Genomic DNA, 21,049 nt, shown 5'->3' with positions numbered 1-21,049 from the left:
GCTACCTGGCAGATCCTGAAATGAGATGAACATAGATAAGAAATTTATGTAAGGACCCAGGGTGAAAACACACCACTCTTGTTTCATGTTCAGTGGGCCCTTTCAGAAAAGAAATATCCTTTGTTAGTGCCTTATTTCTTAGCCCAGAATATGAGAAGCATAAAAGAAGTCTTGAAGCTCTTTTTCTTCTTCCCCAGCTTCCATACCTATACTGGGCATAAAGAAAGTGTGAATTCAACTCTGTGAGTGAAAAAAATAAGTATACTATGTGAGACTAAAGAGTACATCATAGCCTCAGAGCTGTGAGGGGACTATCTGTTACCTGGCAGATGTGAGACCATGTGAAGTTATATAAAAATCTCAGTGCTAGCTAAATAATGAAAATGTAACATGTGGGAATGATGGTTTATAAGACAAAATTTAATTTCCTGGTATAAGCAAGGGCTGCAAGAGATTGTAGTTCAGGGTTAATAATTTCACAAGCCACTGTAACAGTCAAAGAATTTGAGTCAGGAAAGAGGGAGAATCACATTTATTCCCTGTAAAATTGGTGCAAATCTGTTGATCCTGATGCTTAGATGTAATATACTACATGTATTCTGCACAACCTTATGTTAGTATAACTTTGTGCAATGGTTATGTTTGCACTTGACCCTGTGTAAGTTTCTTGTGACTGTAAACATGTTTTCAGCCAAAGTGTAAGACCAGAACATTTGTGTATTTATGTTAGTAGAAAAGAGCACCAACTTTTTTAACTTGATTTAATGAGTTTTCATTGAACATGATGCCACTCACACAAGTGTTATGGAAATTATCAGCCTCCAAACACACATTTTTAAAATTTTTTTTCCTGCTGAAAGTTTGTTCAGATTGTTTGTGCTGGGTTGACCTTGGCTGGATGCCAGGTGTCCACCAAGCCACTCTGTCACTCCTCTCCTCAGCTGGACAGAGAGGGGAGAAAAATAAGATGGAAAAAAAACAAACTCATGGGTCAAGATAAAGGCAGTTTAATAAAGCAAAAGGCTGCATGCAGAAGCAAAGAAAAAAACCCCAAAAGATTTATTTTCTACTTCCCATCAGCAGGCAATGTCCGGCCACTTCCCAGAAAGCGTTTCCTCCAGAAGACAAATGTTATAAATAACAAGTGCCCCCCACTTCCTCCTCCTTTCTCTTAGCTTTTTATTGCTGAGCAGCCATCACATGGTATGGAATATCCCTTTGGTCAGTTGGGGTCAGCTGTCCTGGCTCTGTCCCCTCCCAAGATCTTGCCCATCCCCAGCCTACTGCTGAGGGGGGGAAATGTTGGAGAGACAGCCCTGATGCTGTGCCAGCACTGCTCAGTAATAGCCAAAACACTGGTGTGTTATCACTACCTTGCTAGCTACCAATACACAGCACAGCACTATGAGGGCTGCTATGGGGAAAACTAACTCCATCTCAGCCAGACTCAATACAGTGTTCCTCTGATATCACAGAAAATTATTGAAATGGGCTGCAGAAACAAGATTCAGGGGAAAAAAATGGAGGGAGATACACCAGCTGCAGTTTCTCTCCAGCTGTCTTTCACCAAAAACATTGCAGAGTCTCATGAACAACATGGCTGCTGCATTACCAACAGGTCAAAAAGGGAGTATTAAATGTGCTAAATAACACAGCCCTTGCTCAGGGTCTTTACAGGCTGAAAACACATAGGTCAAATGCAAAGCTAATGCAAGGCTTGTGGCTTCTTGAGGTTGTGCCTGTTTATACTATAGCAGGTTTGGCCCACGATGTTGCATGTTTAGCTTTCACAGGAAGACAATATCCAATAGCAAAGTTTGTTTTTCTTCTTCTGCCTTAATCTTGCAATTGTTTGTTTCTGAAGTATTTCTACCCTCAGCACTTCTATTGTTGAAGAGCCTCATCAGTGAGGAGGGCTGGGAGGATCTGGCCATAAGGCACTATGGCTTTGGGGCTGCTAAGTGAAAAAAAGCCTATTTTCCCATCTGGAAAAACACTTAACCACACATCTATAGGTGAGAAGAGGAATCCTGCTGAAGTCCATAGTGCTGCACAGGACAGAGCTGACATCAAGCTGCTGCTCAGGGTGGGGCTTTGAGTCACTTTCCTGGCAGGTGGGAGGTAGGGTCAGGTGTTAGTTCCTGTGCTCCCACAGCTCCTAGGAGGAATGGATGTGAATTTAGTCACTTTTAGCTATTCTAATAGTTGTGGTTAGTCAGACATCTGAGAGTAAGTAAAATTGTACTTTATCTATTTCTATATTTTAATCTCCTAAAAGTAAAAAGGAAAAAAAATACCTGAAGGGTGTCTATGTGAAATCATGTCTGCTTGAGCCTTTGCAGCTCTGTATGGGACCACAGATGATAGCTTAAAGGTCTGTGCTGTAGCATGGGAAGATTTTAAAAGTGAAACCTGGCTCTCAAACTGCATAGAACAATTGGCATTTGTTTCAGTGGAGTTAGGGCTTCACCTGAGCATTTCCTTGATGTTTCCACAGCAGATGTGGGGACTTTGTGATTCTATAAAATGGCTTAAACAAGGAAAAGCCATGTGGGTTATTTGTCATAGCAAATATTATCAAGAACATCGTAGCTGAGACATTTTAACTGCTGAAGGCATAAGAAGTTTAAAGTGGTGCTTTCCTGAGGGACCACCTAATAAAATTTTACTGTTTAAAGGGATCTCTCTAGTTCAGCTGCAATTTCCTCCTTTCCAAGCTTCTCAAGAGGGAATATGTTTAGAAAATCACTTGATCTTTTTCCTTTAAAGTTAAATTGCAAAGATTTAAAAAACATATTACAAACTTCACATAACTGATTATTTCTCATGCAGAAAAGAGGCTTTGCATGCAGCTTTGCTCTGCATTTGGTGCAGCACATCTCGAGGATTTGGGAGATCTAATAACACTTTTGTCTTCTTGCATTTTCATCAAAATTTTTAAAAATTCAAAAAAGATTAGCTAGTGCTGTGCTTGAATTCTTAGTTTTTCTTTGTAATTTTCTACTGTAAAATAAGCTGTGTTCACAGAGAAGATAACTCAAATTCTGGAGGACTTCAGTCTTTGAGATGCTCCTTTCTCAAGCTCCACTGGCTTCAGTAGGAGTAGGAATTGTGGAGTTCCCTGGGGATTTAGATAACACATGGACAAAATCTGCCTTAAAATTTTATCCTGTTAAAATGGCCACTGCACCTGCTGGCGTGGGAAGGCTCTGCAAGTTCTTTTCTATGAGATTTATGATCTGGCCGGTCAGCAAGATCTTGCACAATAGGACTGGCATGTACACGCACAGGTCAAAGTAAAGGTTCTCTTAGAACACAGTCTTTTATACTGAACCATCTGGCACAGGGGAAATACCTTCACCCCCTAACTTTCCTCATGAAAACATGCTCTGTACTTAGCAACAATATTCAAACAGCAGAACCCACAATAAAAATAGGCAGAACTGCGTGTGGCTATCTGGGTATGGGCACACCCTATCCCAATCTGAACTAGCAAATGCATTAGGCTTCTTAGGCTAGCTATTATGCATCCATTTATTTCAGCATCATGGTACAGTTATAAAAATAAGATTTGGGCTGGTATATGCAAACTTGCAAAAGTTTCCTTTGCTTGTGGATGTGAATTGGTAGCTGTTGACAGAGGCCAGGAAAGTAATCTGGTGGCCGAAATTACACCCAGCCACAGGCAGGAACGGGGCCCTGCCAGGCAGTGCCAGAAAATGAGGAGATCAAGATAATTTTGTAGAAGTGTGATGGGGATGGTTTTTGGGGTTGTTTTTTTTTTTTATTAATGTAATTAAAAATAAATTTTTGCAATTTTACTTTAAAAAAAATCCCTGATATTCTTCCATCATCCTATTGCTCTCAGTGCCAGGGATTTACAGAGCGCCAGACACTGTCATACCTGCAGTGAAGTGGGTAGCACTGCATGACAGACTATGCAGCTGGTTGGACAAGGGAGCTTATTTCAAAGGTTGTTGGTTTGAATTTCAATTTCAATTTGAGAAGACAAAAGTTCTCTTTCAGCAGCTCCTACGTATGTTTCATCTTGCAGATATCAAGAGAGAAATTTGGTAATTACTATACAATAAAAGCATCCAAAACAATTGTTAAATGCTATAGGGTAGGAATAACAACTAAATAAGACTATGGGCCTTCCTGAAGGAGTTAGTTGGAGTTATCTTAGTCAAGTTATTCCAGTAATGCTGATCTGGTCAGAGTGAGGGTGATCTGTGCAGTGTGGGAGATAGGCTCCCTCTTATCAAATTGTATTGCTTCATAGAAAAAAAAACAGATGTATGTTTACATAACAGCTTCTTTTTGTATCATAGTGTGCAAGACATTATGTGGTTTGTTTTTGCTAGGAATAGCAGAAATTTCACCTTCTGGTAAGGCACTGGATACTAGTGTTTGTTTGACATCAGTATTACACACTGTTTTTCCAATTTTCAGCCTGCATTTCCTTGATGCTCTGTAGTCCAGAGCATCAAGGATGCTGTATGGGGACAGACATCTTACAAACTGATGGTGATTTGATGGACAAAGACCCATTTGAATATCATGACCTATATGACATACTCATCTGTTCATTCCCAGTTGGCCTTCCAGCCTTGAAAATGTCCATGTTAACAGCAGTCCTCATAGCAGAGCAGGAAAAGCATCACTGCATAACTTCATTTGTATTTATTCTTGGCCACAAAATTATATAGTATGATTTATATATTATGATTTGTATATTATATATATTTATACTTTATTTATGGTTATTCCCACCAATTCAGCAGGTATAGCTTATAATTCCTTCTAAATCTTTTATTTGCCTTGTTCTCAGAATTATGCTTTATCAGTGCATATTACCACAAAGTCAAAACAGTAGGATGCATTAAGGCATTTTTCAGCATTTTAGTTCCCCTCTCATCTCCAGCTGTTAAACAGGCTCCTTGTTTTTACAGAGTATAGCTATGCTACATTTGCCAAGGATTCTAGCATCCTGCTTTGTTCACCTGACAACCAGAATCAGAGCCTTCTTCATAATGAAATAATTATTGACTTCCTTTGGGTTAAACTGAAAAGACCTGCTTTGAGCTATTGAACTCTTAAAATAGCCTCAAGTTTGTTTTAGATAAGAGGAACATTTTCTGGCAGCTTCGTGAGCAAATGAGTACTAAATGAGTTGCCTTATAGTAGTTAATATAAAGTATAGGTGATGTGATAGTAATTTTTCTTCCAAGAACAGAGCCTGGATTCTATGTTCATAAGCCAACAACACCAGATTAAGAGATGAAACTTGTCTATGGAAATGGCTGTATTGAGACCAGAGCATCTCAGTACATATCATGTTCTGACTAAGCAAGACATTAATCCAATTAATCAATGCCAAGTTTTTTTTCCCAGATGTACAAAGCCTACTTTGTAACCACAAAAGAATTCCATTAGGAAACACTAATGCCTGCTGCTAATAGCCCTAGTTGTGCCAAAGTTGTGCAATCAGTGCAGAGCTGCATCAGTTCATGATGAACTTGAGGCACATTAGCAGCAGGTCTCACATTTCAGCATAGATACAGAAAGTGCCTCAGGTTTATGGATCTCGCCATGTAAGAGTAGCTGTCCCTCAAACCACACAGTATGTTGGGAGAACCCATTCTGCTTAATAACTATATGCATCTTTGCTGGGCTCCTCTAGTTTGTGTAAGTGCAAGAACTATCTTTCCGTTTTTTTTGGTTACATAGAAGAACGTCTACAGCATGGATGGCCTTTCACTCAGCAGTCCATAGGTCACATCTAGTTCACTTAGGTCAACTAAGGGCTCTGCCAGCAGTACTGACAGGCTCATCTGTGCTGTCAGCAGAATTCAGGAGGGACCACCAAAGGCCTGGTCAAAACACTAACTGCTGGAGTGGAACCTGTCAGGAAAAGAGCTGCAGAAGGCCTGTGTAAGGCAGCTGGGGTGGGAACAGGAACAGAGAGAAATGGAAACAGAGACCAAAAATGCCTTTCCCACTGTTCTCCCCTAGAGCCCAACATTTCCTATTGCGTTTAGTCAAAAGAGACCAAAAATGAAACCAAGTGTTACAGCTCAAACGGCAATAAAAACTTTCCAAACAGAAATGCAGTTTAGAAAGCCAACGTTGGTTTATTCAGCGCTGGGGTGCATGGGGGATCTCTCCTCCTAACATGCACACCTAGCCTTTAATCCCTTACACATTTATACCCTTAGGTTACAAGATTACATTTACATCGCATAGTTACCTTATTGTGATTGGTAAAGAGTTTTCTTGCTTCGATTTAAAGCTATATGCTTAGAGAAATTCAAAGAGCATGCCCAGTGAGGGGTGGTCATACCTCAAAGGCAGGTAGCTTTTAGAATGGAGGTGTGTTTTGGTATTATAATTAGAGTATAATGAACAAAGTTCAGTCAAAGGACATAATTTGGACAGAAAATGAAATATTACTTGTACCCACTGCCAGCTACGTGCTTTATCTATTCTATCGTCCATGTCAGGCTGGGGCTATACAATGGACATAATTAGCAGCCACAAATTGGTTAGCAACATCAAATGAAACACAATCACCCAACCATCGCCATACTGTTCTGCTCAGAATGTTCCCTTCCCATCACCATGATTATCCATTCGGTTACAATTCCCCCCTTTGGAAGTTCTGAAATAATTAATTTTCAATACTTCCCCTCATTATATTTCCTGGCTTACAGAGAGGTATGCACTGAATAAGACAACAGGTACAGAACTTATACAAAAATATCTTTCCTTAATTAAATAATTTACTGAATGCGACTTAGTTTCCATTTTAAAGGTTCCTCTTGTTTGGAGGTCCACTGCTGAGGAGGCACCTTCTTCACACTGGTATAATGAATCCACGAATCAATCCCATCGAGTTTAATAGCTGTCTAGGTTGTGAGCAAAACCTGGAAAGGTCCTTTCCACCACTCCTTCAGTGGCTCATCTGACCACGTAGACCCAATCTCCTGGTTGGAATGCGTGGACAGTGGTGTCAAGGGACAGAGGTGCTCTGTCAGCTACAAATCTGTGGAGAGAAGGCAACACTTTCCCTAGAGATATTACATATTCTTTTAAATAATGTTTTCCTATCTGTTCAGGATCTGCTCCAGCTCTGGTAGTTTGATATGGTTTCCCATACAATATTTCAAATGGGCTTACTTTTCCAGCACTTTTTGGTTGAATTCTAATTCTTAAAAGAGCGAGAGGCAATGCGTCTGCCCACTTGATCTGGGCTTCCTGACAGATTTTACTCATTTGCCTCTTCAAATTTTGATTCATTCTTTCTACCTTTCCACTGGACTGTGGCCTCCAGGGAGTATGTAAATCCCATTTTATTCCTAATATTTTAGCTAAAATTTTAACTGATTCTGCAACAAAATGAGGTTCCCCTATCTGATGACAATCCTAGTGGCACCCCAAATCTTGGTATTATTTCCTTTAATAGCACTTTTGCTACTTCTTTCGCTTGATTGGTACGACACGGATAGGCTTCAGGCCATCCTGAAAATGTATCTACCAATGCTAAAAGATACCGATACCCATTTTGCCTTGGGAGTTCCGAGAAGTCAATCTGCCAATAGCCTCCTGGTGAATTTCCTCTTCTGGTTATTCCCTGTAAAAGTCTTTGACAAGTTTGAGGATTATTCTTTAAACACAGTTCACATCTTTGCACTATACTTTTCACAATTCCCATCATTCGAACACTAATTACTTGTGGTTTTAGTGCTTCGGTCAGGGACTCTATTCCCCAATGAGTCTCTGCGTGTTTTCTCTCAGCTAGTTCCCTCATTAGTTCTTGTGTTACAATTACCCAGTTTATCGGTGTAACCCACCATCCTTCATAATTTTTCTTGGCTTTTGTCACTTCTGCCAGCTTATCATCTTCAGGGGTATATTTTGGTTCTTTTGTTTCTAAATTCTGTTGCTTCCGTGGTAAGAGTAGCAGCACCTGTTTCCCCGCTGCTTCTTTTGCTGCTTTGTCGGCTCTTCGATTCCCCATTTGAACTGGCAAATGTCCATGTTGATGAGCTTTGCAATGCATGATAGCTACTTTAGCTGGCAAGTGGACCGCTTTTAACAAAAGTTCAATGGTGGGCCCATATTTTACCGGCGAGCCCTGCGATGTTAAGAGTCCTCGCTCTTTCCAAATCACTCCATGGGCATGCACAATTCCAAAAGCAAATTTTGAATCAGTCCATATATTTACCTTCTTTCCTTTGGATAACTCCAATGCTCTTAGTAGAGCCATCAGTTCTGCTTTCTGGGCTGACGTATTTGATGGCAGCGCCTTTTGCCTCCAGGATATTTCTTGCAGTTACCACTGCATATCCGGACCTTCGAGTACCGCCTTCCACGAAACTGCTTCCATCCACATACAGCTCCAAGTCGGCTTCTTCAAGGGGATCATCCTTTAAATCAGGTCTGCTAGAGTACACCTGTTCAAGAGTCTGTAAACAGTCATGAGTTAATTCTCCTGATTCTGCATTGGCTGTTAGGAACATTGCAGGATTGGTTACAGTTGTTACCTTAAGTTCCACATCATCTTGTTCTAGCAGCACCACTTGATATTTTAACATTCGACTAGGAGATAACCAGTGACCCCCCTTTTGTTCCAATACTGTGGTCACTGCATGGGGTACATAGACAGTCATCTTTTGTCCTAGTGTTAGTTTTTGAGATTCCTGTATCAGCAAAATCGTCGCAGCTACTGCTCTCAAACAAGTGGGCCATCCTTTACTCACATTATCCAATTGCTTCGAAAAATATCCTACTGGCCGTTTCCAGGATCCTAACTTTTGAGTTGGGACTCCTAATGGGATATGTAACCTTTTGTGCACAAACAGTTCAAATGTTTTTTTCCAAATTAGGAAGCCCTAGTGCGGGTGCACTCATCAAAGATTCTTTCAATTTTTGAAAGGCTTTCTGACATTCCAGTGTCCAGATTAATATTTGCTCTTCTCCTTGGGGAGCCTCATATAAAGGTTTCGCTATTAACCCAAAGTTCACAATCCAAAGGCGACACCACCCGACCATGCCCAGGAAAGCCTTCAATTCTTCCTTTGAGTTTGGTTCAGGAATCTGACAAATTGCTTCCTTTCTTTCCTGCCCTGGACTCCATTGTCCTTGAGGAATAACAAATCCCAGGAAAATTACTTCTTCCTTCATGATCTGGGCTTTCTTTTGGGACACTTTGTATCCTGCTAGGCCTAAAAACTTCAATAATTCAATTGTGTTTTGTAATACTTTTTCCTCTGTTTCTGTTGCCAACAAAATGTCATCAACATACTGTACTAAAGTGAAGTCTTTATGATCTTTCTTCCATTCCTCCAGCTCTTTTGCTAATTGATTTCCAAAAGTGGTTGGGCTATTTTTAAAGCCTTGCGGCAACACAGTCCAGCACAATTGTGTTTTCCTTCCAGTGGTGGGATTTTCCCACTCAAAGGCAAATATCTTTTGGCTTTCTGTAGCCAGCGGCAGGCAGAAGAAAGCATCTTTTAGATCCAGTACCGTGAACCACTTATCAGTTTCCTTCAAGGTTGTTAATAAAGTATAGGGATTTGCCACTACTGGATGCACATCTTGGACAATTTGATTTATTGCCCTCAAATCTTGTACCAGCCTATACTCTTCCGAGTGGGGCTTCTTCACGGGCAGGATTGGAGTATTATATTCTGATTGACATTCCCTTAAAAGTCCATATTTTTAAAATTGTTCTACTACTGGCTCCAGTCCCTTTCTAGCTTATAGTTTCACAGGATACTGTTTTCGTCTTACCGGTTTGGCATCTGGTTTTAGTTGAATTACCACAGGTTCTGCTGCCTTAGATCTTCCAGGTGTTCCTGATGCCCAAACCAAAGGAATCATGGCATCCTTGACTTCTTTAGGTATTTCTGGCAGTGGCATCTCCTTCTGCTACATAAACACTTGCGTATCCAAGCCTTTATCTTTTGGTATTGTTACTTGAATTTTTCCTTTTTCAAAGGTTATCTGTGCATTTAATTTACTCAATACATCTCGTCCCAGCAAAGGCATAGGGCAATCCGGTATATACAAAAATTGATGGGTTAACACCCTTTCTCCAATTTTACACTTTAGAGGTTGGAAAAATGGCCTACTTTCCTTTTTCCCTGTGGCACCAATCACTGATGTTTTCTCCTTTGACAATTTCCCAGTTCCTTTACAAGTATTTAATACTAAGTTGCTCCTGTATCTACTAAAAATTCCATATCATTGTTCCCCACCTTTACTATAACCAGGGGCTCATCTACTGGGGAATGTTCTTTAGCCCCTGGTCTCCCTCAGTCTGAGTCCAGGGTGAGTAGAGGCATTGCTTCCCTCTCCCCCTTCCTCAGTTGAGGGCACTCTTTCTTTTTTTTTTTTTTTTTTGAATATCCGTCCTTTTTTACAAAATGCACATTGATCCTTTTCTAATTGGAACCTTGGGCGTCTGGGATTCCCTCTCCTAGATCCCCTACACCCTTGCCCTTTAACCTTGCTTGTTTCCAAAGCTATCGTTGCAGCTAATAGTTTTGTTTCTCTCGTTCTTTCTTTCTTTTTATGCTCCTCCTCTTCTTTTTCTCTGTTGTTATACTTGATTGTCCCATAAATATGTGAACCAGGGAAACTTGGTCCCTTTCATTCTCGGGATCCAAATCAGTATATTTTCATGCTATTTCTAACAGTCTTTCAAGGAAGGATGAGGGATTTTCATCCTTTCTCTGAATGACCTGGTACAATTTTGACCAATTCTTAGCCTTTGGTATTGCATTTCTTATACCATATAGCACCAATCTCTGATATTCGGTTAACATCAATCTTTGGGGGGGATTATTTGGGTCCCAATTTGGATTATTTTCATGACTTGATCTTTATTCAACCCACATTTTCGCCGAATTGGCCAATCATTCCTTAGAGTGAAAGACAAATCTACATACGGCACTTCATCCCATTTTCCTTCTTTTCTACAAAACAACATTAGCTGCAATATAGTGTTATATTTTAAACTACCATTCTTTGGCCATTTTTCCTGATCCTTTAAAGTATACAGTGGCCACCAATGATTACAATATTCAAAAAGCTTTCCTTTAATTAGAGGATCTCCCCCAGACTTATTCCAATGTTTCAGAATACAACCTAGAGGTGAACATTTCAGGATCCCATCCTCTAGTGATTGTTGTATTCCCATTATTACTATAGCTTTTTACTGGAGTTACCAATATAAACCAAAACCAAAATTTGGACTCCGGGCATCCCCATACACGCATCCAAATTACCAATAATTCAGGCAGGACTCTCACCCTCCTGGTGGGACTCCAACCCACAACCTAAATCCGAACTCCAGGTATCCCCGTCCCAGCGTGCGGATTTCCAAAGCACACGTTACCAAAACCAAGCAAAGCAAGTACAATACTCACAATGCAGCTGGCAGTTACCAATCGATTTCAGAAACCAATGTTGTTCTCAAAAAGCTGTCTGGGTGTGGGGTGCCGGACTTATCCAGGCTTGTTGGTGCCGAATACAGGGCCATTATGACCCAGCAGAAGGGGCCCTGGGGGAGTCCAGCTTGGGCGAGAGCAGGGATTGAGCAACTTGCTGATCTTGCACTGATAAGCACTGGACCTGAACAGGGGCAGGAGATGAGCAATTTGTTCATCTTAACAAGATGCAGTGCCTGACAGGTCTGCTCCTTAATCAACTAAGTGATGCCTGGGGTGAGGGGGAGCCTTCACAGCTTGATGTTACTTTGGTAAAACTAAACAGACCACCGCTCCTCTGTACTGAATGCCTTTGTTCTCTGCCACTTCTCCCCCCCAGCCCCGATCAACTGCACAACAAGCCTTGTTAAGGGCCAATCGACACACAATACCTGACTTAGTCCCACCTCGCCAAAAGTATAAATCTGGCATTTAGAATCCTCTTTTCTGAGGACGAGAACTCCAACTATCCGGACGGGTCGACGGGCCTGGACCTCTCTCCTCCCCAAGCAGGGACGCCTCTTTGGTAAGACTTGCGCCTCCGATTATGTCGGATGTTACCCCGGGAAAACTATCATTAACAAAAGCACTGAACTATTAACTTGAGCTCAAAATCGTTGCAGTTAGTGCATTTATCAACGGCAATTCTGAACTTTTATATCTGTCGCTTCAATACATTACCTATTTTTCTTTTCAACTTTGCGAAACTGTTTCAGTGAAAGTCCTTAGTGGGGCTCTGACAGGCAAACGTTGACTCTGATAAGTGGCTACACACATAACCCTTTAGGCATAAACCGTTGACCAAGTCTGGGACTAAGACTGGACCTAGCCGCACCTAGGCTCCTCTCTGAGAAGGAGTTTAGAAAGCAAGGGGGTCCTTTCTGAACCTCGTGACTCAACGGGAGGGCCTCCCTCAGCCACATATCGGACTTGTACCCTTTCATGCGACACTGGGACTCACCCGAGAAGAGGAATGGTCGTGCCTCCCTCCAAAAAATCACTTCGGTGTGCGCACTGGGAACCCCGACGATTCCTCCACTCTGCTGAGCCTTCAGAGAGCAAGTCCCATCTGGGTCACCAAAACTGTTACCGCTCAAACAGCAATAAAAAAAACTTTCCAAACAGAAATGCAGTTTAGAAAGCCAACGTTGGTTTATTCAGCGCTGGGGTGCATGGGGGATCTCTCCTCCTAACATGCACACCTAGCCTTTAATCCCTTACACATTTATACCCTTAGGTTACAAGATTACATTTACATCACATAGTTACCTTATTGTGATTGGTAAAGAGTTTTCTCGCTTCAATTTAAAGCTATATGCTTAGAGAAATTCAAAGAGCATGCCCAGTGAGGGGTGGTCATACCTCAAAGGCAGGTAGCTTTTAGAATGGAGGTGTGTTTTGGTATTATAATTAGAGTATAATGAACAAAGTTCAGTCAAAGGACATAATTTGGACAGAAAATGAAATATTACTTGTACCCACTGCCAGCTACGTGCTTTATCTATTCTATCGTCCATGTCAGGCTGGGGCTATACAATGGACATAATTAGCAGCCACAAATTGGTTAGCAACATCAAATGAAACACAATCACCCAACCATCGCCATACTGTTCTGCTCAGAATGTTCCCTTCCCATCACCATGATTATCCATTCAGTTACACAAGCATAGTTAAGAGCAAGCACGGGGTGAGGAATGCAATGGCTCCATCACTCACCGTCTATTTCCATGTTGTTTCATCTCCTTTTTTTTCTCCATCATCTGGTCCCCCTTCAGTTAAAATATGAGGCAAAGACCTGTCCTGCTGTGTTAAAATTTTCTACAGAAGAGCCTGGCTGAACCAATGTCTGCTGTGTTTCTCCTTCCCAGTGGTCTGCCTTACCCATATTGAGACATTAACCCAGTCCTACCTGCCTAAAAGCTGCAGCCAGAGAGCAGCAGAACAGAACACCTGCTACTCCCACTGTATGCAGTAGGAGGGCTCTTCATCAGGCACTACAGTTTCCCTAAATAGGAAGGCAAATCTAAGAATATCAACCCAAAACTGAAGGAGGGAAATGTTCTTTGTTGCCCCAGAAACTGAGCAGGCAGCAATAATTGCTTTTAATATTTCTTGCCTGAACCCTAGATGACATGGTCTTCCTCAACTGTTTAACATGTGGCTCTCAGGCTTGAGAATGATGATGAAAAAAGCAAAGCAGAAAGGATGAGAAAAGTTTCTATGGACTGAGTTTGGCCAGGTAGAAGATAGGAAATGGAAAAAGAAACTTTTGGCAGTCAGACTTGATACTGATCAACAGAAGTGTAAAGACAGATATAACGAACAGTACTCATGGAGGTCTTATTCCATCAAAGCTGTTGTTTTTGCTGCGCTTCATTCTCTAGCACTCTACTGCAATCACATCAATTCAAATTCACTGAGTCTCACAGATTTTGGGGATCTTTTCCATTTAGGAGCAACATTTTACTAAAAGAGCTTCTAACAGGTCTAGCTGAATGCAGGTGAAAACAGTAATCTCTAGTTGCCAACTGCTTTTGATCCTTTCAGCCCTAAGTGACTGACTACTGCGCCACCAAGATTTGACAGGCTTCCAAGGAAACAAACCACTGTGGGAAGTTTAAATTAAGTTCTCATGCTACCTTCCTTGAACAACAAGCACCATTTCAAAATAATTCAGAATTTCAGGGATTTTATTTTTCTTTTTTCTTTAAGAAAAAAAAATCAAGTGGGCTTTATTTAAATGTGCTAAACAACTTATTCTCACTAGAAAGGACCTGTCTCAAGATTAATTGTGAAGTTTGTTAGTTCTTTCAGTGGCTCCTTTAGATTTCTGATTAAAGAGGCTCAGTGTCAGACAACAGGTCTAAATAATTTTTGGGTAAGCAGCTGTGGATTTCTGATTGTGTCATTGGGCCATAGAGACAAATTAAATGGGCAGCACTGGAAAAATCTGAGTGATAAAGGGCACACAAAAGGCCACACCAACATCCTTGTGGAAAACCACAGTTATTTTCTTTTAACCACTGTTTAAACCAACAATTATTAATGAGCCTGATCTAATTGCTGAAACCACAAAAAAAAATCTGGTATTGGATTGAGCTGAATTCATTAGCTTTGCTTATTACCTCCTGGTTCCTTCTCACTTAAGGGATTAGAGCGCAGTTACGGTAATAATGGACTGGCAACAGAGCTTCAGGATGGCTCAGTGCTCCAGGAGAGCAGCATCCCCTCTCCTGGGGCTCTGGGGAAATACAGGAATTCCTTGGCTCACTGCCCTGATGGTTCTTCCCACTCAGGAAAAAAAAAAAAAAAAAAATCACTTTTGAAACTGACTCACATGTAAAAAGGTACAAATTATCACAAGTGCCTCTGTCAACACAAGGTTGCAGATGACACTTTCATGTTGTCTGACGGAAAGACCCCTATGCCGTGTATTCATCTGTGATTCAAAGATAATTAACTTCTATTTTCCATATTGTAGCTGTACTTTCACGCACAGAACAACAAAAAATTATTTAAGTGACATTTTTCATTAAAAACCAGTGCAGATGATAAGAATTCCTCAAGGCAAACACCCATACAAACCTATGAAAGCAAGACAGCTTCCCCCCGGCCACCTCCAATAAAAAGTTACTAGCAGGCTCTCAATCTCTGTAAGAAAAGCTTTTGCCCCTTTATCAGAGACATAAGCACCACCTCATTCATATTTTACTACAAAATTTCAATCTGCTTTCTGTTGGTATATTCACCAGTTTCACATGCAGTCTGTTGCATGTTCTCATGTTGAGAGGCACAGCTTTTTGCATAGATGCATGAATTAGATGTGAGTGGCTTAATGTTCCATTTCAAAGATTGACTGAGCATCAGGTAATTAAATTCACTCTAAAACTGCTACTCTAGTTATATACAATTATAAGCAAGTTTCTGAAAGATGCAATTCATGTTGGCTAAGTTCTTTGCAAAAGGGCAGTCTGTCGTGAGTGGCCAGTGAGATACTCATAAACCTGGAGGCATCAAGAATTTTGCTTTATTTTCCTTATATGAGTTTGTGTATATTTCTCCTTATACGGCTATAAAAGTACATCAATATTAATTTCTTAATTTTCAGTTATAAAGTGTGTAAAGGACAGTGCAATAAAGATGGTCCGGATCGGGGGATCAAAGCAAGTGATGTTTCTGTGTACATAAAGTGGGATGAGGGCAAGAGATGGTAACCAGGCACTGGAGAAAACAGGTGAGGAAGAGTTCAGGAAACAGCTGTCTCACCCTAAGACCTTCTGTAATATCCAGCCATTCCACAGGAGGCTGGCAGTGCTAGCCTTGCCAAGTATTTTAGTTTACTAGATCCCAAAGAAGCACAGGACTAGACCTCTCCAAAAAGCACAGCCAGCAACCTCAGATAGAGTTCAAGGTATAATTACTGTTCCTTGAGTTTTTATCCTGCATAATCCTTCTGCCAGGAGCTGACTGGCAACAACAGAAGTTCATACTTTAGTGTTATCAACACTGTCTTGAACCCTCAGAAAAAAATAAACTTAGGGGTGCTCAGTGAGCTGAATTCTCATTTGCAAACATGAATTAATTGGCTTCACAAGCAGTATGCTGTTGAAGAGAGAAAAGGACAACAGGGAAATAATACAGGTAACATTCAACACTTAATTAATCCTTCTGCACCATATGATTATAGTCCTCCTGTCTGGGTTGCTGAGGAGGCAACTGCTAGGCCAACTGCTTTCTTTCGCCTTCCTTTCTGACTGTAAAGTCCTAGGGCTCTGTCATTAACCCCACCAGGTATGAAAGCGCCCTGCAAAATGTAGCAGATAGCGTGACTGGTCTTCTGTGACTCCTGCTACATTGCTAGCTGCTCAAGTTCACTGCTACAGCTTTGCTGGCATCTTCCATTATTCCAGCACTCGGTGAGAACTCTTGTACGGAACACAGCACACAATCTTCTTGCTTACAAGAAAAATTTTAAACAGATTTCTCATCTCCTGCTTACAGGAAACGTTTGAAATGGATTCTCCTACTTCTTTTTTTCTTGTTCTATGACTCTTGCACTCCAAGGCTAAATGATTACTTAAGGAACAGCATGATTTAAAGGCTAGGAAAAAAAACAAAAACAAAACAAGTAGGAAGAAGACTCTCTCCCCACTTCTCCCACATTAGTTCATGGACTGGGACACAGGGGTCCTTGCTGTGGTCACTTTGAAGCATGGGTTTGATCCTCAGACCCTCCCATCCTAGATAAATCCCTCAACCCCATAGCTTTGCTTGTCCTTGAGCTGATGGAGGGAATCCCTTTTAGAAGATCTATTTATGTGCTAGAGCAGAAGAAAATCAAACACCAAAATGTTAGTATTTGTCACCAAAAAATATTGAGTTATGATACTGAGTTAAGGTTCAGGGACTCTTTTTTTCAAAATGGTATTAGCAAGCAGGAAAAAATCTGCAGGAGATCATTCCCTAGTGGAGACATGTTCAGCCATGAACCCCTAGGCCCTTGGGGCAAAAGAAAACACAAAATCCAGCAACATCATTAATAATTTCAAAGACAAAAGATAATGGGCCTCATTTAACCTCACAAGGCAAAGCTTTTAAACTATACTCCTGAACATTTCCTGTGTCATTAATGTTGGTGGTGATCTTCTTCTGCAAATAAAATACCTTTTTTAAAAAAAAAAATATTTTTTTTTTTTTACCGTAACAAGCCTTTACATATATGTGCACAAGGAGAGGTGGAGGAAACTGTTCTTTAAACAAAAACACCCTTCTGTCTTGTGGGGGAAACCGAAAGGATAGTATGTCATCTCATAAGCTGTAAAGATAACTAACCCTTGACGCCCCTCTGAAATGCCTTTATACTAATGCACGTGGGGAGCAAACAGGAGTCTTCAGAAGTCTGTCTGCAGGTACAGGGCTAAGACCTCATTGGGATCATGGAGACATGGTGGGATGGCTCATGTGACTGGTGTGCTACAATGGAGGGATACAGGCTTTTAGGAAGGACAGGCTGGAAGGCAAGGAGAGGGAATTGCCCTTTATGCAAGAGAGCAGCAAGAACGCACAGAGCTCTGCCTGGGGATGAATGATGAGCCAACTGAGAACTTATGAGTCAGGATTAGCAGGCAGACCAACATGGGTATCATTGTACTGGGTGTCTGCTATAGACTTCCTGATCAGGAAGAAATAGATGAGGCTTCCTTCAAACAGGTGGAAACAGCTTCACATTCACAGGCCCTGGTCCTCATGGGCGACTTTAACCACCCTGTTATATGCTTGAAGGACAATACAGCACTGCTCAAGCAATCTATGAGATTTCTCAAGTGCATTGCTGACAACTTCTGGCACAGGTAATTGAGGAACCAGCAAGGAAAGGTACTCAGCTGAACCAGATACTTACAAACAAGGAAAAACTGGTCAGGGATGTGAAAGTCAGAGGCAGCGTTGGTGGGGTTCAGAATCCTAGAAAGAGAAAGCAGGGAAAAAAGCAGGACCACAGACCTGGAATTCAGGAGAGCAGACTTACAACCTCTTCAGAGATCTGCTTGGAAGAATCCCATGGAATATGACCCTGAAGAAAAGAGAGGTTGAGGAGAGCTGGCTGATATTCAAGGGGCACCTCCTCCAAGATCAAGAAAGGTCTGTCCCAACAAACAGAAAACCAAGCAAAGGTGGCAGGAGGCCTACATGGATGAGCACGGAGCTCCTAACTGAACTCAGACATAAAACCAAAGTGTTCAAGGGGTAGAAGCAGAGGCAGGTGACCCAGGAGGAGTATAGAGTTGCTGTCTGATCATGCAGGAATAGGATTATGAATGCCAAGGCTGACCTGGAGTTCAATCTGGCAAGGGATGTGATGCGCAACAAGAAAGGATTCTACAAGTACATAAACAACAAAAGAAAGAGTCGGGAAAATGTGAGCCTGCTGCTGAATGGGGCAGGACAACTGGTGACAAATGACATGGAAAAGGCTGAGGTACTCAATGCCGCCTTTGCCGCACTTTTTACAATTAAAATTGGCCTGAGACCAGAGGGAAAGTATGGAGCAAGGAAGATTTATCATCAGTGGAGGAAGACCAAATTAGGGAGCACTTAAAAAAACTGGACATATGTAAGGCCATGGGGACTGATGGGTTGCACCACCCACAAATGCTGAGGGAGCTGGCTGATGTCATTGTGAGGCCACTGTCAACCATCTTTGAACAGTCATGGCGATTGGGAGAGGTTCCTGAAGACTTGAAGAGAGCAAATATCACTCCTATCTTCAAAAAGGGCAAAAGGAAGATCCAGGGAACTACAGGCTGATCAACCTCACCTCAGTCCCTGGGAAAGTGATGGAGAAAATCCTCCTGGAAAGCATTTCCAAAGACCTGAAAGACAAGAAGATGATCAGTAATCAGCATGGATTTATGAAGGGGAAATCATGCTTAACTAGCCTGATATCCTTCTACAATTAGGTGACTAGCTTGGTGGACAAGAGGAGAGCAGTGGATGTTTTTTACTTGGACTTCAGTAAAACCTTTCATACTGTCTCCCATAACATCATCATAGACAAGCTGACAAAGTACAGCTTAGATGATAGGTGAATAGTGAGGCAGACTGAAAACTGGCTGAACAACCTGGTCCAGAAGTTTGTCATCAGTGGCACAAAGTCCAACTGGAAGCAAGTCACCAGTGGTGTACCCCAGGGGTCAACACGGGGGCCAATGCTGTTCAACATCTTCATTAATGACCTGGACGATGGGACAGAGTCTTCCTTCAGCAAGTTTACAGATGATAAAAAAACTGAGAGGAGTGGCTGATACACCACATGGTTTTGCTGCCTTACAGATAGACCTCAACAGGCTGTAGAAATAGGCTGAGAAGAATCTCATGAAGTTCAACAAGGGGAAATGCAAAGTCCTGCATCTGGGGAGGAATAACCCCAGGCACTGGTACATGCTGGGGTCAACCAGCTGGAAAACAGCTTTGGCAAGAAGGACCCTGGAGTCCTGGTGGACAGCGAGCTGGCCATGAACTGGCAATGTGTCCACATGGCAAAGAAAGTTAATGGTATCCTGGGCTGCATTAGAAAGACCATTGCCAGCAGGTCAAGGGAGGTGATCCTTCCCCTCTACTCAGCACTGGTGAGGCCACCTCTGGAGTGCTGGGTCCAGTTATGGGCTTCCCAGTAAAAAAGAGATGTGGACTTACTGGAGAGAGCCCAGTGAAGGTCCACTAAGATGATGAAGGGACTGGAGCATCTTTCATATGAGGAGAGGCTGAGAGAGCTGGGGCTGTACAGCCTGGAGAAGAGAAGGGTCAGGGTGGATCTCATCAAGGTGTTGTAAACATCATTCCTATACCTGATGGGAATGAAACAAGACAAGGGAGTCAGGCTCTTCTCAGTAGTGCCCACTGACAGGAAAAAAGGCAATGTGTACAAATTAAAACACATGAAATTCAATCTGAACACAAAAAAACACTTTTTTTTCTGTGAGAGTGATCAAACACTGGAGCAGATTGCCCATAGAGGTTGTGGAGTCTCCATCCTTGGAGATATTCAAAGGGCGTCTGGACATGGTCATGGGCCGGGGGGGGGGGGGGGGTTGGACCACATGACCTCCAGAAGTCCCTTCCAACCTCAACCATTCTATGATTCTGTGAAGTCAAGCTACAGCTTGTCCCCTTCATAACATTAGAAACAACATAGATACTACTCTTTTTAGCTTTGTTTCCTGGGGCTTTTAACTGTTGCATGAAAAATTCAGATTAAATTCCCAAAGGAATTTTCAGAAGAGTGGAGAGGTTTGAAATCCGGAAAGCTGATGGCCCGTGTGACCTAGAAGCTGTTATGTAAGAGATGATTTGGGTGCTTCACTGTGAAAGGGGTACTGTTAAGTTAAAACCTATTAAGCACCATTTAAACAAGTAGAACCTTAAAATGCTAACACAAATTCAATTAAAAACAAGACTTTATGTGATTTAAGAACTGTCTTTCTGTGGTGGGTTGACACTGGCTGGAGGCCAGTGTGTTGGGTTTGCATGGCAAGGTTTTGGTAGTGGGGGGGAGCTACAGGGGTGGCTTCTGTGAGAAGCTGCTAGAAGCTTCCCCTGTGTCTGATAGAGCCAATGCCAGTTAGCTCCAAGACAGGCTTGCCACTGGCCAAGGCCAAGCCAATCAGCGCCTCTGTGATAACATATTTAAGAAGGAAAAAAAAACCAAGCTAGAGAGCGAGCTTTTGCAGCCAGAGAGAGGAGTGAGAAGATGTGAGAAACTCTGCAGACACCAAGGTCAGTGCAGAAGGAGAGGGAGGAGGTGCTCCAGGCACCAGAGCAGAGATCCCCCTGCAGCCCATGGTGAAGACCATGGTGAAGCAGGCTGTCCCCCTGCAGCAGCCCATGGAGGAAGGATGAGGGGGTGTAGAGATTCCACCTGCAGCCCCTGGAGGACCCCACACCAGAGCAAGTGGAGACACCTGAAGGAGGCTGTGACCCTGTGGGAAGCCCATGCTGGAGCAAGCTCCTGGCAGGACCTGTGGAGAGAGGAGCCCACACCAGAACAGGTTTGCTGG

At 42.1% G+C, this 21,049-nt stretch overlaps 1 long non-coding RNA gene across 1 annotated transcript; it reads right to left on the bottom strand.

Annotated features, from left to right (window-relative positions):
* Nucleotides 1–7,940: 7,940 nt before the first annotated feature.
* LOC142599275 (uncharacterized) lies at nt 7,941–10,386 on the bottom strand. Its single transcript, XR_012832904.1, has 2 exons — nt 8,547–10,386; nt 7,941–8,468 (listed from the first exon to the last, which is right to left on the bottom strand). It is a non-coding gene; the product is annotated as an uncharacterized LOC142599275 (long non-coding RNA).
* Nucleotides 10,387–21,049: the final 10,663 nt, after the last annotated feature.

This window comes from Balearica regulorum, chromosome W, assembly GCF_011004875.1.
Source record: "Balearica regulorum gibbericeps isolate bBalReg1 chromosome W, bBalReg1.pri, whole genome shotgun sequence".
Lineage (NCBI taxonomy): Eukaryota > Metazoa > Chordata > Aves > Gruiformes > Gruidae > Balearica > Balearica regulorum.
The sequence above is the reverse complement of the archived record's forward strand: the minus strand, read 5'-3'. Positions and strand labels throughout refer to the sequence as shown.